Source organism: Streptopelia decaocto, assembly GCF_964273445.1.
Source record: "Streptopelia decaocto genome assembly, chromosome: 9".
Classification (NCBI taxonomy): Eukaryota; Metazoa; Chordata; class Aves; order Columbiformes; family Columbidae; genus Streptopelia; species Streptopelia decaocto.
Window position 1 is genome coordinate 3,549,346 of NC_138664.1, and position 13,965 is coordinate 3,563,310.

General features: G+C 42.1%; 1 protein-coding gene and 1 long non-coding RNA gene across 3 annotated transcripts in view; one reads left to right on the top strand and one right to left on the bottom strand.

The window, feature by feature from the left end:
- The window catches only part of SH3GL3 (SH3 domain containing GRB2 like 3, endophilin A3), a 47,107-nt gene that overhangs the window by 9,978 nt on the left and 23,164 nt on the right, over nt 1-13,965 (top strand). The window lies entirely within an intron of this gene.
- Nucleotides 903-9,546, bottom strand: LOC309443522. Of its 2 annotated transcripts, none has more exons than XR_014184809.1 (3): nt 9,330-9,546; nt 9,069-9,156; nt 903-1,040 (listed from the first exon to the last, which is right to left on the bottom strand). It is a non-coding gene; the product is annotated as an uncharacterized lncRNA (long non-coding RNA). The 2 variants fall into 2 exon arrangements; XR_014184810.1 differs by lacking the exon at nt 903-1,040 and adding an exon at nt 6,706-6,864.

A 13,965-nucleotide genomic window follows, 5' to 3' on the forward strand; every position in this document is an offset into this window, starting at 1 on the left:
AAGCCCTGTGCCTGTACTGAGGAGCCTTTTGACGTCGTTTGCACTAGTGCTTCAGAGCTCATGGGGGATTCCTGCAGAGGTCTCTCTGCAAATTATGCTTGGAAAACTTTTCCAGTTTTCTCCGTCACAGGTTTCAGGTGGAATTCGATTAAGTTTGATAACAATGAAATACAGACAATTCTGTGTGCAGCGGTGCATTTCTGCAGTGCAGCTGTTACCCATAGAAATACTCGTGCCTTGTGGAGATTCGGAGAGTGTGTGTCTTTCTTAGAAGTGTGGCTGGGAAGCCCTGTCATCTCTGATTGCTTTTTAGCTTGTGGTATTACATATAACAATGTGTTGCTGCCTAAAACCACTAGTATGTTTTGAAATAGAGTTACGAAAGAAAAGGAAAAAATGCACAGTGACTTCCTCTCTGGACTTGTCGTGGTGAGCACAGGGATGAAAATACTCCTTCCTTTCTCCTTTCTCCTTTCTCCTTTCTCCTTTCTCCTTTCTCCTTTCTCCTTTCTCCTTTCTCCTTTCTCCTTTCTCCTTTCTCCTTCTCCTTTCGCCTTTCGCCTTTCTCCTTTCGCCTTTCTCCTTTCGCCTTTCGCCTTTCTCCGTTCTCCGTTCTCCGTTCTCCGTTCTCCTTTCTCCTCTTTTCCTTCCTTTCTCCTTTCTCCTCTTTTCCTTCCTTTCTCCTTTCTCCTCTTTTCCTTCCTTTCTCCTTTCTCCTCTTTTCCTGCCTTTCTCCTCCTTCTCCTGCCTTTCTCCTCCTTCTCCTGCCTTTCTCCTCCTTCTCCTGCCTTTCTCCTCCTTCTCCTGCCTTTCTCCTCCTTCTCCTGCCTTTCTCCTCCTTCTCCTGCCTTTCTCCTCCTTCTCCTGCCTTTCTCCTCCTTCTCCTGCCTTTCTCCTCCTTCTCCTTCTCCTTCTCCTTCTCCTTCTCCTTCTCCTTCTCCTTCTCCTTCTCCTTCTCCTTCTCCTTCTCCTTCTCCTTCTCCTTCTCCTTCTCCTTTTCTTCTCTTCTTTTCACTACGATACTTGGAGTTTTCCAATTTCTGTTAAGTGGATGAAAGCAGTATGGATTATTAAAACCTTTCAGATACACAGGAGTGTTTGAGACTTGTTTGTTCCATTCAGAGTTTGCGACTCATGATGAGCACAGGTTGCATGAGCAAGGAGAGTAAGATACCTTAAGTCCTTTTGTTTTTCCCATGGGTATCACTGTTAAGGGCCTTGCATGGATCCCAGCACAGCCAGCAGTGCTGCTGGGAGTACGTTGCTGAATTTTTCAGAATATTTGAGTAATGAGACTGTAACTGCATTAAAAACTCAGTTGCCTTTCCAGTGGAAGTACATTACTGCACAGTGCTCTAATGCTGAACATGAACTCAAAGGCTTGTGAAAACTATCAACTAAAATGGCTTAAAAAGAAGAAACAAACAAACAAGAAACCCCTCAAGCAGAGGAGACAACATCTTGGTGATTCCAAGGGAAATTGTCCAATCCGTGTACAGCAGGGACAGGTGGATCACCTTGAGTAGCAAGTAACAGGGACCCACTGTGTGCAGACAAACGGGGGTGTTCCACAATGTGCTAAAATCAGTGGAAACTACATGATTTTACTGCTCAAAAAAGTAGGGATGGTACCACTTAAATCAAAATAATGTAGAGTAAAAAGTAAGGCTAAGAGAAGGAGTTGTCAGTCCATTTTATAGTGACTTAATAAAATGCACAAGGCTAGTGCAAGTGCTAAAAATGTAAGCAGTAGATTAATAATACTGAAGGACAAATCTCTAACTTGATTATGTGGGAATGGAATTTTGTATGAATTACTGCCTGATGGGAAGTAGTTTCAGGAAGAGCAATAAACAGAGATTGTTTGCCACTTTTCATGTAGACAAGGTAGACTTGCTGATAAACATTGTGCTGAAGTGGTGATGAGCAGTAGTATGCTCATGTGGGGAGAAGTTAATTCCAAACCAAATCAACCCAAAATTGCTATTTTGACCGTCAGTGTATCTGGCTACACACAACTCCTGGTGACAGTCTTGTTCGCTTCTGTACAGCTCACCTGGGGCTCTGTAGTGATGATCTTGATCACATTTGTACTGGTAATGTATTTGCTAAAACTGCCACTTTAAACTATGGCACTGCTAAGGAAGTTTTTACTTAGAAATACATTACTCTGAATACATAGTTGTAGAGTAACTTTTAAAAACTAGAAATAGTACTCCTAACTATATCTTTTGGTGTTAGCAGCTCTTGAGCTTAGACAAATTTAAGAATATTTAAGCCAAATACATAAGCTTTGAGCTTAAAGCTGTAAATCACTGTTAAAAGTGACCACGCCTTGTCTATGTTATTTCTGCTGTGGTTGATCTGTATTGGCACTTCAAAGTATTTGCCAGGTAATTTTGAAGACTCAAATTTACTGCTGTGGTGTTGAATGTGTAATGAGATAGGTCTGACTTCAGTGAAGATGATATAAGTATATTCTAACGTATAGAAATCAGGATTAGGGTAGCCCAGAAACTCAGTGAAGACCCGTGCCTTTTTCCTAGCCCTTGCCAGGGCTCTCCGCTGTGGGATTTAAGTGATCTTTTTAGTCTTGCATGTGGGCACTGCGGATGGGCTTAAGGCATAAAGTCAGGAAGAGGTGGTAGGTGCTTGGTGTCCTGATAAGGAGGCCCAATGTACTCAGCCTTAATTTAACAAGTTAAAATAATTGAACTACAGGTTTAGACCACAGCTGATTTTGATTTGAATGGATTTTCAATACAGCCATCTAATAAGCAGAAATCTCTGGTCATAGAAAATGCAGGAGGGCAACTGGACAGTCATGAATTGTACAGTGCAGTTAGGTGTTTTCAAGAAGAAAAAAAAGATTAAGTGTTTTAAGGATTTTAATTTCCTATTCTGCACATGCAGGCTATGATTTATGTATTGATTGATCTCTTATTTGAAGAACTGGGACTTAATTTTTTGTTTCAAATGATGTAAAAGAAATAACAACACTAGCATATGTTACTTTAACAGAAAAATGTTGTGATAGGCTCTTCTGTAATACCTCTACATTTGCTTCCACGAAGCCTTGAAGTATTTGCCCTGCTTTTCATCCCAGGAGAGCCCTGGCACTGCTCACGTGCATGGGGCTGGCCGGGCCCTCCTGAGTTCAGGGCTCTGCTATAATCACTGACGTATTTAATGTTCGCTTAATGTTCACTTTCATGAGAGCCAGTGGAAGGCATCTTTCCTGCCTAAGCTAGGGTAGTTTAACAAGAGAAAAGGCTGAAGGATCTGTTTTCTGGGTTAGTTCCAGGGCACTGTACTGGAACTGCTCAGGTAACGTTCTTGGAACATGAAGTTCAATAGATTCCTCTTAGAAGCTACGAATCGGAGTAGTGCACTCTTCCAGGACTATGACTTATAATATGCCAACATTTCCTAGAGTGAGGCAAAACATCGATTTTCACTGGACTGAGTGACAATTGCTAGATGTCATGTGAAGAGCACAGAAATGAAGAGGTATTGAATGGGCAAGGTAATGTAAAGCTTGCTTAGTTTAGTACAGAGAGGTCACTAAGGCCAGACTGCCTCAGTGGCTGCTTAGATTGCTTTTTGTACACGTACCTTTCCACTGCATGTGCAATACTTTGTTTCTGGAACTGGATTTAACAGCTGGATGCCACCAGACTGAGGATGCGGGTGCACAGCCACTTGCATCACCCAAAATCTAGGCCACCTGTAGCCTTGCTCTGCTCTCCAAGTCAGGTCCTGCCCACTTCCTTGGGTCAGCTCCGGTGCTGCTGTGATCACACACTGAGCTGATAGAGGCAGCTTATCCATCTGCAACCTAAGCCAGCTCAAATGTGTGGTTAGCTTTCAGGTGGATTAACTGGCTGAAGCAGCTCACAGCGCAGCCACACAAGAGCTGGTACCAGTGCAAGGGAAGGGGTGGGAATGTCTCGACAGGGATCGAAGGGATTTAGAGAAGGCTAAGCAGCTGTGGAAAAATACCTTAATGAATATTAGCCTGTTTTGTTCACATTGAGTAGAATAAGCTATGCTTTGTAAGAGATTTGTATCCCATCGATGTTCTGAATGATTAGCCAACAAGAGATCTCTGCTACCAGTTCCCCAGGGTTTAGTGGTGACTGTCATGATTATGGTGACAATCACATGAGGACAAGCAAAGGAGACAAAAAGATCTATCCATATTCCAGTAAGCCTGTAGTCCAAACAGGGCAAATAAGTGGTTTAAGTAAGATGATGGTCAGCCTGGATGTAGGTAAAAGGAACGTTGCTGGTGAAGGCGGCACCTCAAGGCGTGTAACCTGCAAATCCTTTGAGTGAAAACTAAACGTGGTATAACTTCTCGTGTTCTCTCACTGCTCTCTGGGCAAAACAGAATGTTGTGAGGGACCACTTTGACTATTACTTGTTGGCATCTGTAAAAGCGATCTTTAAATTCAGTCACGAGAGACACCTAATATAGAAACATCTTAAATCACATGGGAGTTGGAGTAAGAAAGAATATGGAAGGTCTTCATGTTACTTGGAAAGAAAGTGTTTAAAGGGGGTTATTGAAATCTCTAATTTTATGGGGTTTGTTTATAGTGTAATCACCCTTTCTCATCTTCGCAGCGGGCACATATGAGTACGCCAAAAGGAAGCCACTCCTTTCTTACAGGCACAGAGAGCAACTTGAGAAAGAGGGATCGCTTTGAGGCCAAATTAGGATTGTATTGCTGCCAAGGGAATTTTTGCACCAGGAGCTTGTGGAGGGAGGGAGAAGCGTTAATGTGATAACAGCCAGTGGAGCTCGCTCCACGTGTGACGTGTCATTCACAGCTCTGGCTCCTCTCGGTGCAGAGGGAAGGGGATGAAATAATGCCTGGTTGTTATATCTGAAATAAGGCACCTGAAGAGAGGCAGGAGATGGTTCTGGCAGGGAATGGACCCAGCACTGAGTCTTGCTGCTCATCCTTTGCCTTCTTGCAGGACTGTCCCTGTGGGATGCACCCGCTGCCACCTCTCACTCGCAGGCCTTAAACACGTGCTGTCCCAGTGTATTCCAGCTGGATAAGCAAGTGCCAAACAGCTCACAGTTTGGAAACAAAAATCCCCAAGTTTTACTTTTCAAAGAAATTCAGAATGTTCTCTTTAACAAAAGTTTGGAACTGCGCAAGGAGTCGGTGAATTGGAAAAATGAGGAAAGATATTAACTAAAGATTTTGATTTGTTTTTTCATGGCCCTTTGACTTTCCATTTCTGTTTTAGGATACGCTCACTCTGGGAACAGCAAGGCTTTAAACAGATTGCGGAGCAGTATTGTAGATTTGTGAAATGATGTACTGAAGTAAAAGAGTGATTCTGTCTGTGTGTAGCGTTATGGTTTGAGGTATGTCATCATTCTTGGCTACGTGAAATCTCACATCAATGAATTTGATTTTTTTTGTCAGACACTTGAGTGTAATCAGGTTTTCTCATTAAAAGCACTTGAATATTCTCTTCTGAAAAGTAGGCAGTCTTGATTCTCACACTGTATTACACAGTCTTTTAAGCAGAGCAAATAATCTGCATCTAAAACTTTAGATAGGGTAGTTTATTACATTTGAAATATTACGAAGATCTTTCCCTTTTGAGATGTGTACAATAATGATTACTTTCAATTTACTCATTTATAAATGCATGTGTAGGCATCAATGTTGAGTTCTTTGGGAAACAGTGAAGGTTTGTCAGGAAAATGTTGAAGATTTTGCAGTACAAAGTAGTTTTTGTTGTACATTGCATGTTCTAAAGAATAGCTTTAGCAGACAAGTTTGACTAAAATGCTCAGTAATACTGTGATGTGTCACTGCCTGGTGCGAAATGACTCACTCTCTATAGAAATGCAAAGTCACATTATAGAGTCCAGAACCTTGTACTTCATTCATATGTGAACAAGAATGTTGTCCTTTGTCCATGATACTGTTTTTCTTCAGTGTCTGTATGCATTCAATTTAAGCTCATAGACACCATGGTGAGTGTTGGTGTATATACCATGTCACACCAGCGATCTCTTTGATTTATATAATTTGCCTCCATTTTCTGCAGGTTCAGTATCTTATTGTCCTTTTCACTGCTCTTTTAGATGTGATTGAAGAGGAGGTCTGGTTGTCAAACCGGAATGGCTATTTTGTAATATGTAGAAATACTGGCCTCAGAGCTGTATTTATGTGGGACTGTCCAGAACGATTGCTCATGTTCTGTCTGAACAGTTGCAATGGGTAGGAAAGGTCGTTTAGTGCTACTTGGAAGGACCACAGCTTGAAGTCATCAAAGGACGGGCTGAAACCTTTCTGTGCAGAGATCTGGAACACGTTTGGAGAAAGCATGATAGTCACCGGTACCATGGCATGGAGATGAAGGCTTTATTTAGGAATAGGATTTTGCTGTCTGGAAGGAGGCTGGGTTTTGCCATCAGTAAACTGGATTTATTGGCAAAGAGGAGTAGGAGGCACGTCGAAATCTTGGAAAAACTATGAGCTTGCAATGGGATGGATACAGTTTGTGGAATGGAGTTCTCAGTGTTTTTGCTGCCTCCCAAAGTTCAGTAGCTGCCAAGGGCATCAGGAATAAAAGCACCGTGGTTTAGAAGTGCCGATGTGAAGCCTGCGTTGCTCGTTCATCGCGCTGGCGTGGTCAGACAGTTGAAGTGAGCACTGCGGTGTCGGGGGTGCACTGAGCAAGCCAGTCGGTACTTGGGAGGGATGCCGAGTATGAAGCATTTGAGATGGTGGATCACCATGTCCAAAAGAAAGACTTCAGATGGCAACGTGTCTCAGAATTGTAGCACTAGAAGCAGTGGCTGTGCCCAGATTCGGCTGCTTTCAGAGCCTGTGGGATCCAAAGGTGAAAGTCCACGTTGAGGATCACGGTATTACTGCAGCAGATTGGGTGAGCTAATGAACAGCTCCATGGGGTGGTCCAGCTCATTTGTGAGAGACCGTGGGGCAGCAGTGAGGGGAGAAGGATGTTGGAATTGTTCTTTATTGGAGCTCAGCTCCTTTGGCCAGAGCAGCTTGGAATAGCAACCACCAGGCCTCTCTGCAGCCGAGATACTGTGCTAGCTCTCTGTTGCTGGAATCGAGCTTCTGCTTTGTGACAGCTGCTCTTTTTACCTTTAAATGTACTGCACACATTTCTTCTGACGTTATTCAGCAGCTAGTGGTTAAAAAGATAAAAGATTGCGCGTAATTAGGAAGCTGAGAACCTGCTTTATGGTATGGGAAAGAAACAAAAGACGTCGCTTTTACAGCTACAGTCGAGGGTCTCACCAAAATTATCTGCATATGGTTCCTTATTGCTTAATGTTTTCTGTCAAAGAGACTTAGTAAAAAAAATAAATCTCAAGTACTGTATGCATTATAAAAGGAAAAGACTTAGCATTTTAGGTTTAGAGGCGGTAAAATACGTTCCTTTAAATATTTCCTGCTACAATAACACTGAACACTCTGTATGCTTCTAAGTGCCGTCTTTGTCTAGTAATCCTACCTCATAGGGTTGTGGGGCCTCACCTGGAGCTTAAATCGCAAAGTGTTTTGCTGCTGACAGATCTGAAGGCAGGAGGATACCCAAGCCCCATTTAAAAACTAGAGGATTTAATACATGCTGATGACATTTTTGTCTAAGTGACAGACTTCTAATGGGAGACCTTTCCTCTCGCAGATGATTTAGAACTCACGGTGTTGCATTTTCTGAACGTGGCGCTGCAGTACTTTGTAAGCTGTTTGGCAAGTGACTGTTCACAGTTAATATAACTGGTGACGCTTATATGTTGTGTTCTTAAGTTGAGGTGTCCGTGCATCTGCGGGAAAGTGCGTTTGCAATTTAAAGGCAGAAGGTCAAATGTAATGTAAGAGAGAGTCATAAACAGTGCATATCTGTGATAGAAAGCAAAGCTGATAGAAAGTAGCTTTTCAAGCAAAGGTTTATTGCAGCTCTCCTTGAAAGCAAGGGTAGTTATATCTCTTTCTAACTGTTTTTTGCTCTCTCCTTTCATTATTGTCTGTTTCTCAAAATAACAGCAAGTACATGCTGTACTCTGGGATGTTCGCTACAGTATTTCTGTCCTAGGACTCTTTATTCTTTCAACCTTGAGGTACAGACTATATAAATTAACAGCGCAGACCAGTCTTGTACTTTGATAAAAGAACATGAGAGTGCACCAAGAAATGGCTCTTGAGCAGAATACTGAAAACAACAAAAAAGTGCATGAAGCTCTGGCTGGGAACAGAAAACAGAGACTACCGGGGGAAAAAGTGGAGGGGGGAATGAATTATCAGCATCTGTGGATGCACAAAGTAGCTGGACATTCTAAAATGTTTCCTGCCCAAGTATGAATTCTCCGAACGTTTTACTAAGCCGCTGCTCGGAGCTGTGGGATTTTTTTGTCTTGACGTGCAACCAAATGGAACCACAACTGGACAGCTCTTTGGTCCTCTGAGTTGGGCTGAACATTGGAACTAACATCATGATTTAGACCTTTTTCTGTTAAATTTGATTTTTAAGTCATTTAATTATATATATTTTTTTTTCATAGGACCCATATATCTCTTTAGGAGATCATTCCCTAATCATGGGAAAAAACATATAAAATCATTGAAACAATGACACTTCCTTTAGTTGTTACTTTTCTTTTAAATGGAATCAACTCCTCCCCTCCAGTCTTGTTGAGATAGCAGTTAAATTACTATTTTCACCAGCTGGTAAACAGATCCCGAATTTATCTTTCATTCCCATGCATATGTGTGTGCAGATGCAAACTGATATCCATATGGTCTGTAATAATGGGTTCTGAAGAGTTAGTTCAGTTCTATGTCAAGAAAATTATACTATAAAGAGCAATATTTTCTATGGCAAAGATGCTGCTGTAGAATATGCAGAATTTCAAAAGTTACAAAGGCATTTTTCTGACTAAACTTGAATGTATCTCTAAGGAAGAAATGAGCAACAGGCAACCTGCTGTCCCAAACAATGTATAAGTAGGAAATATTAGAAACCATATGCTAGGGACAGCATAATAACAACACAGCACTTACCTTCCTGCATCACCTTCCTTAGCATCACAGGCTGTGGCCTGTGTGCAGCCACAGGAAATGGAATAGCTGGATTTGCAGTGGCAATATCCTGGGGAAGAAGAAGATACAGAAAAAGGAACTTTAAAGGAAGTTTAGAAATGGTAATTGACCTGTTCTGCTTATAGAGCATAGCTGAGCAATGCTGGGTTTGGTTTCAGTTCACTGTGAGTGCACGTATATCCCAAAATGAAATGGAACTGGTTAGGAAAAATAAAAACATACCTCAGTGCAGCGCCTTTAATCTCTAGTTGTTTTTGGAAAGTTGATGGAAAATATAAACCAAACAAAAACATAAGCCCTATGCGGAGGCAGTGAGTAGGCTTTCCTTGTTTGTCTTCAAGGGGGAAAAGCAGCTTTGTTTATTTAGGCTTGGCTTTGAGTCTTGGTGTAAAGCTACGATGAAATGCTTCACCTCACATGCAGACCTGCACACTGGAATGGCTTTTCACAGTATCACAGTATCACAGTATGTTTGGGATTGGAAGGGACCTCAAAAGCTCATCCAGTCCAATCCCCCTGCTGGAGCAGGAACGCCCAGGTGAGGTCGCACAGGAACATGTCCAGGCGGGTTGGAATGTCTGCAGAGAAGGAGACTCCACAACCCCCCTGGGCAGCCTGTTCCAGTGCTCTGTCACCCTTACTGAGAAGTTTCTTCTCAAATTTAAGTGGAACCTCTTGTGTTCCAGCTTGATCCCATTACCCCTTGTCCTATCATTGTTTGCCACCGAGAAGAGCCTGGCTCCATCCTCATGGCACTCACCCTTTAGATATTTATAAACATTAATAAGGTCACCCCTCAGTCTCCTCTTCTCCAAACTAAAGAGACCCAGCTCCCTCAGCCTTTCTTCGTAAGGGAGATGCTCCACTCCCTTAATCATCTTCGTTGCCCTACGCTGGACCCTCTCCAGCAGTTCCCTGTCCTTCTTGAACTGAGGGGCCCAGAACTGGACACAATATTCCAGGGACATCTGGAGCCTCCAGTTGTGAAGCAGGGCCCACTGCTCGAGGGCCATCATGGGTTGTTTGGCCTTAGCGATGCCGATAAGTTTATTCTTGCACAATATAAGCTGGAGATAATAAATGTGTGGTCATAAGACCAAATGCCTTGCTGTGACCTGACTGCCAGCTCACACGCTGCTGCTCTTTTTATTTTTGCCTTTGTGTGTGTGATTTGCTCAGGTTTTGCGCAGGGTTTTAGTACAACATAGACTGAGAGAAGTGTGTCCGAAGAAAATAAAGGAAACGGAAAGAAACATAAGACAAAGATTATGAAAGAGTGAGTCAACTAAGAGAAAAACTAACAGGAAGCAGCGGTGGTGAAAAGAGACTAAATTGAATTGGCTGAATTGAAAAGAAGTGCAGAGGTACCAGTGATTAGTGTACAAGGAGAAAATGTGTTTTGGGATGTGTGGCCGATTTAATGTTTCTGTGAGGGAGATCTACAAGGCTTAGTAGGAATTCTAAGAGATGGGAGAAGGCAGCAGCTCTGCACTTGGGGATGGTGGCTGTGGGAAGTGTGTGAACCAGACTGCCAGGAAAACCCGACGCAGGAGTTTAGTGCGTGACACAATAGCTGTCAGTGCTAAAGTGATTTTCTTGCTCTCCCCGTTCCCGCTTCTTGTTTCAGTTTTTGAGCACTGAGCCGAACACCTCTATTTCTCATTTTCATTAAGATGATGATGCCCTTAACAAAGACCAGATGTTTTCCCTGGTATTTGAACTTGTGGCATTGATTTAACCTTGATGGTGCGGAAGAGCATCAGTTTTGCTGTCTCTTTCTCTGGAAGACAAGCGGTGTTTATACTTCAGCATTGCACTGAGAGCTTCAGCAAGCTCTTAATTGTCACTTGGGCTCTGGGAGCCCAGCCTGGGGAATACACTGAATTGCTATGTCCCTTCTTGCCAGGGTCACGGTCCATTTCTGCACCTCTTCTCCAGTCTCAGAGCTGCAGTGGCTGGTACAGCGACCGGCCACTCGGAAACTGGGATCCTCAGGCTGAAAGGAGGAATTGCAGCAAACCTCTTCTGCAAATAGAGCTAGATCCTCACAGGTTCACAACTGAAATGCGTAAAGTGCTGATGTTTTAAATAGGATTCCAAATGAAATTATTATGGAGCATTAAATGCGCTACCTTTGCAAAAGTAAGAATTTCTGCCATGGTTTCCTTCGGCACTGCATTTTTGCAGACTCTGGCACTAGTGATACAGGTGAGAGAAATGCCAACTTGAGCTAGTTTTACTGGCAGAGGTCTGAGATTTGAGAGGTAACAAAAGGAGAGGCGTAGAAATTACTGAATCCATTCCAGAACAAGAACGCTGTTGAAAACGGGGCATCAGTTTATAATTCAATATTATTACACGTGCCTGTTGGGTCAGTGGGATTGCTGTTGCTTTACAAATGGTCACACAGTGTTTCTTTATGAAAGTGTGTCTGTTCATTTGCACTGACAACGTGCTTCCAAGCCAGGAGCCGTTGATCTGCGCTTTGCTGGGCAAGCCTGCCTTCCTTCTAGAATATTCGACTTTTTGTGTAATTTTTAACCACGTAGCTTAGTTTTGTGGCAAAGTGTTTGCTGATTGTCAGAAGTCTTAATGCCATTTGAAATGTATTGAGCTACGGTGCTCTGGATCTTGATAACTACACGGTAGTTTGCAGATAAGTGTTGGGTCTAGACGTGCACAGGTAACTCTGTGGTCAAGCAACAGTTTAAATACTGGTAATTTCTGAAGTGTTTGCTGTGTGCTAATTGCAGACCATACACAGATGATGTCCTGAACTGTATGTACACCATAAGCATCCTGATGGTTCTACACTGTGGATGCACAGATTGTTTAAGAAAATACCCACCACCTATCCAGCCATTATTTATGAATGTAAATAAGATAAGCCTTCGCTATGCTGTGCTAGAAGAAATACAAGGGCAAAACACTGCTTGAAAAGAAGGCATTAAGTAATAATGTAGTAGTAGTTGTTTAGTAGAGAGCAGTTTAGCTGCTGTCGGCTGCTCAGGACTAGAATCTGAAGTTAAACAGAGCTCGTATTTGGCAGCGTTGAGTCCTGTGTGCTTCTCTGATGAGTCTCTTGGGCTGGACTCTTAACGAGTATTTACATGCCTGGAGATTTAGAGAAGCACTTGGTGGGGTTTTCAAAAGCATCCAGGTCTCTAATACCTCTTGGGTTTCTTGAGGAGATATGGGGGGGTGTGTATACACACATGTGCCTATAAAAGCTGTTGATTAATTCTATTATTTTGAAGCAAAAGCATATTGAATTTGATAGGAAATAACATTCCATCCCAGTCTGCTGAGCCACTGAGTTATTTCACAAATATTGTTTTGCTTGTATCTTCCTTTCCTATCATTTTTTATAGTTTTGTTTCCCTCGCTTATATTTGTAAGGCAAAAGGGAAACTTGCTAATCCTTCTGCCTTCTGACTGGCATGGGCAGGGTATCCTTTGACACACACCAGCAGGTTTAATGGCATGATGTTGTTATGTGTCATTTTTATTGCTAAGACATCAATTTTACTAATCCCAGCTTAGCATGGTTTTGTCGCTGAGCTCTGGCACATTTACCTATAAGAAAGGAAGAAAAAAAAGCTAAAAGTGACTGAAAAAAAAAGTTTAAAAGTGATTGAACTTGAGAATGTTTAGTAAAATACCACCCTTATGTTTTTACTAATTGTCCATTAATCTCCTAATCAGCACTAGAGAGCAAGTCTTTTATATATTTAGTTGCATAACCAATATTTAACAGTTTGCTTACTGATGTATTTTGAAATGTTGCCTCACTGTAGCTGTATGTGATATGATTTATGATCCTTATGGAGATTCTCAGCTTCATTAATAATGCTCCCGTGGAAAGGTATTTTGCTGAATCAGACTCCAACTGGATGTTGTTGTTTCCTTTACATTTAGTTTCAGCAGAATTTATTCAGTTTGAGATCTATTATTTTTTTTTTAAAGTAAACCCCGTAATTGCAGAGCCAGTTAAACTGATGTTCGTGTGTTCCTTGCTTTGTGCAATTTCAGGTATCTTTGATACAGTGTTTTCTGAAGTTGGGTTTTGAGCTGAAGATGTTCAGCTGGACAGTGTGGAGTTTATTCAGTTCCTAATTGTGGTCAGAAATGTCTCATAAAATTTTGAGCAAACTGTTCCACTTTCTATTAACTGAATGTCTCTTTGGCCTGAATGCAGATTTTTGTACGTATTTTCTCTTTTGTGAGGTTGCAGTTATTTAGGAACTAGAACCACCCACGATTGCATAGATCAGCAGGAAACCAACATAACGCTTCAGGTTTAAGTGTTATCACTCAACTAGTGATAACATGGAAACCAGGTGTAAACACTTTCCAGTTTACTATCAGTGTCTAAAATAAAAATATCTCTCTTGCACATGTTGAACACTTTTTAGTTTCGCTCTCTGGCAAAATCTAGAGTTGTATTCTTATTATTGTAAGTTTAATGACCGTGCAGTACTTGACGACTCGCAATTTGTATCCCATAAACATAACCTTCACTTGCTTTTTCTGTACGTATAGAATATTTTCTGTAAGACAACGTTCTTCAGAGCACAAAAATTGGAGATCGGGGATGCTGGCGTTCTAATGTCAGTTACCACGTGTTCACTGTGTGGCCAAGGACAAGTCAGTTTAACCCAAATTCAGACAAGGGTTTGGGTTGCCTGTGCCCCCCTGAATTATGGGCTGTGTGGGTCAATCTGTACAATCAGCAGGACAAGGGCAGTGATCCTTCCCATTGGGGAGGCCACACCTGGAGTATTGTGTTCAGTTCTGGGCCCCTCAGTTCAGGAAAGACATTGAAGTGCTGGAGCGGGTCCAGAGAAGAGCAACAAGA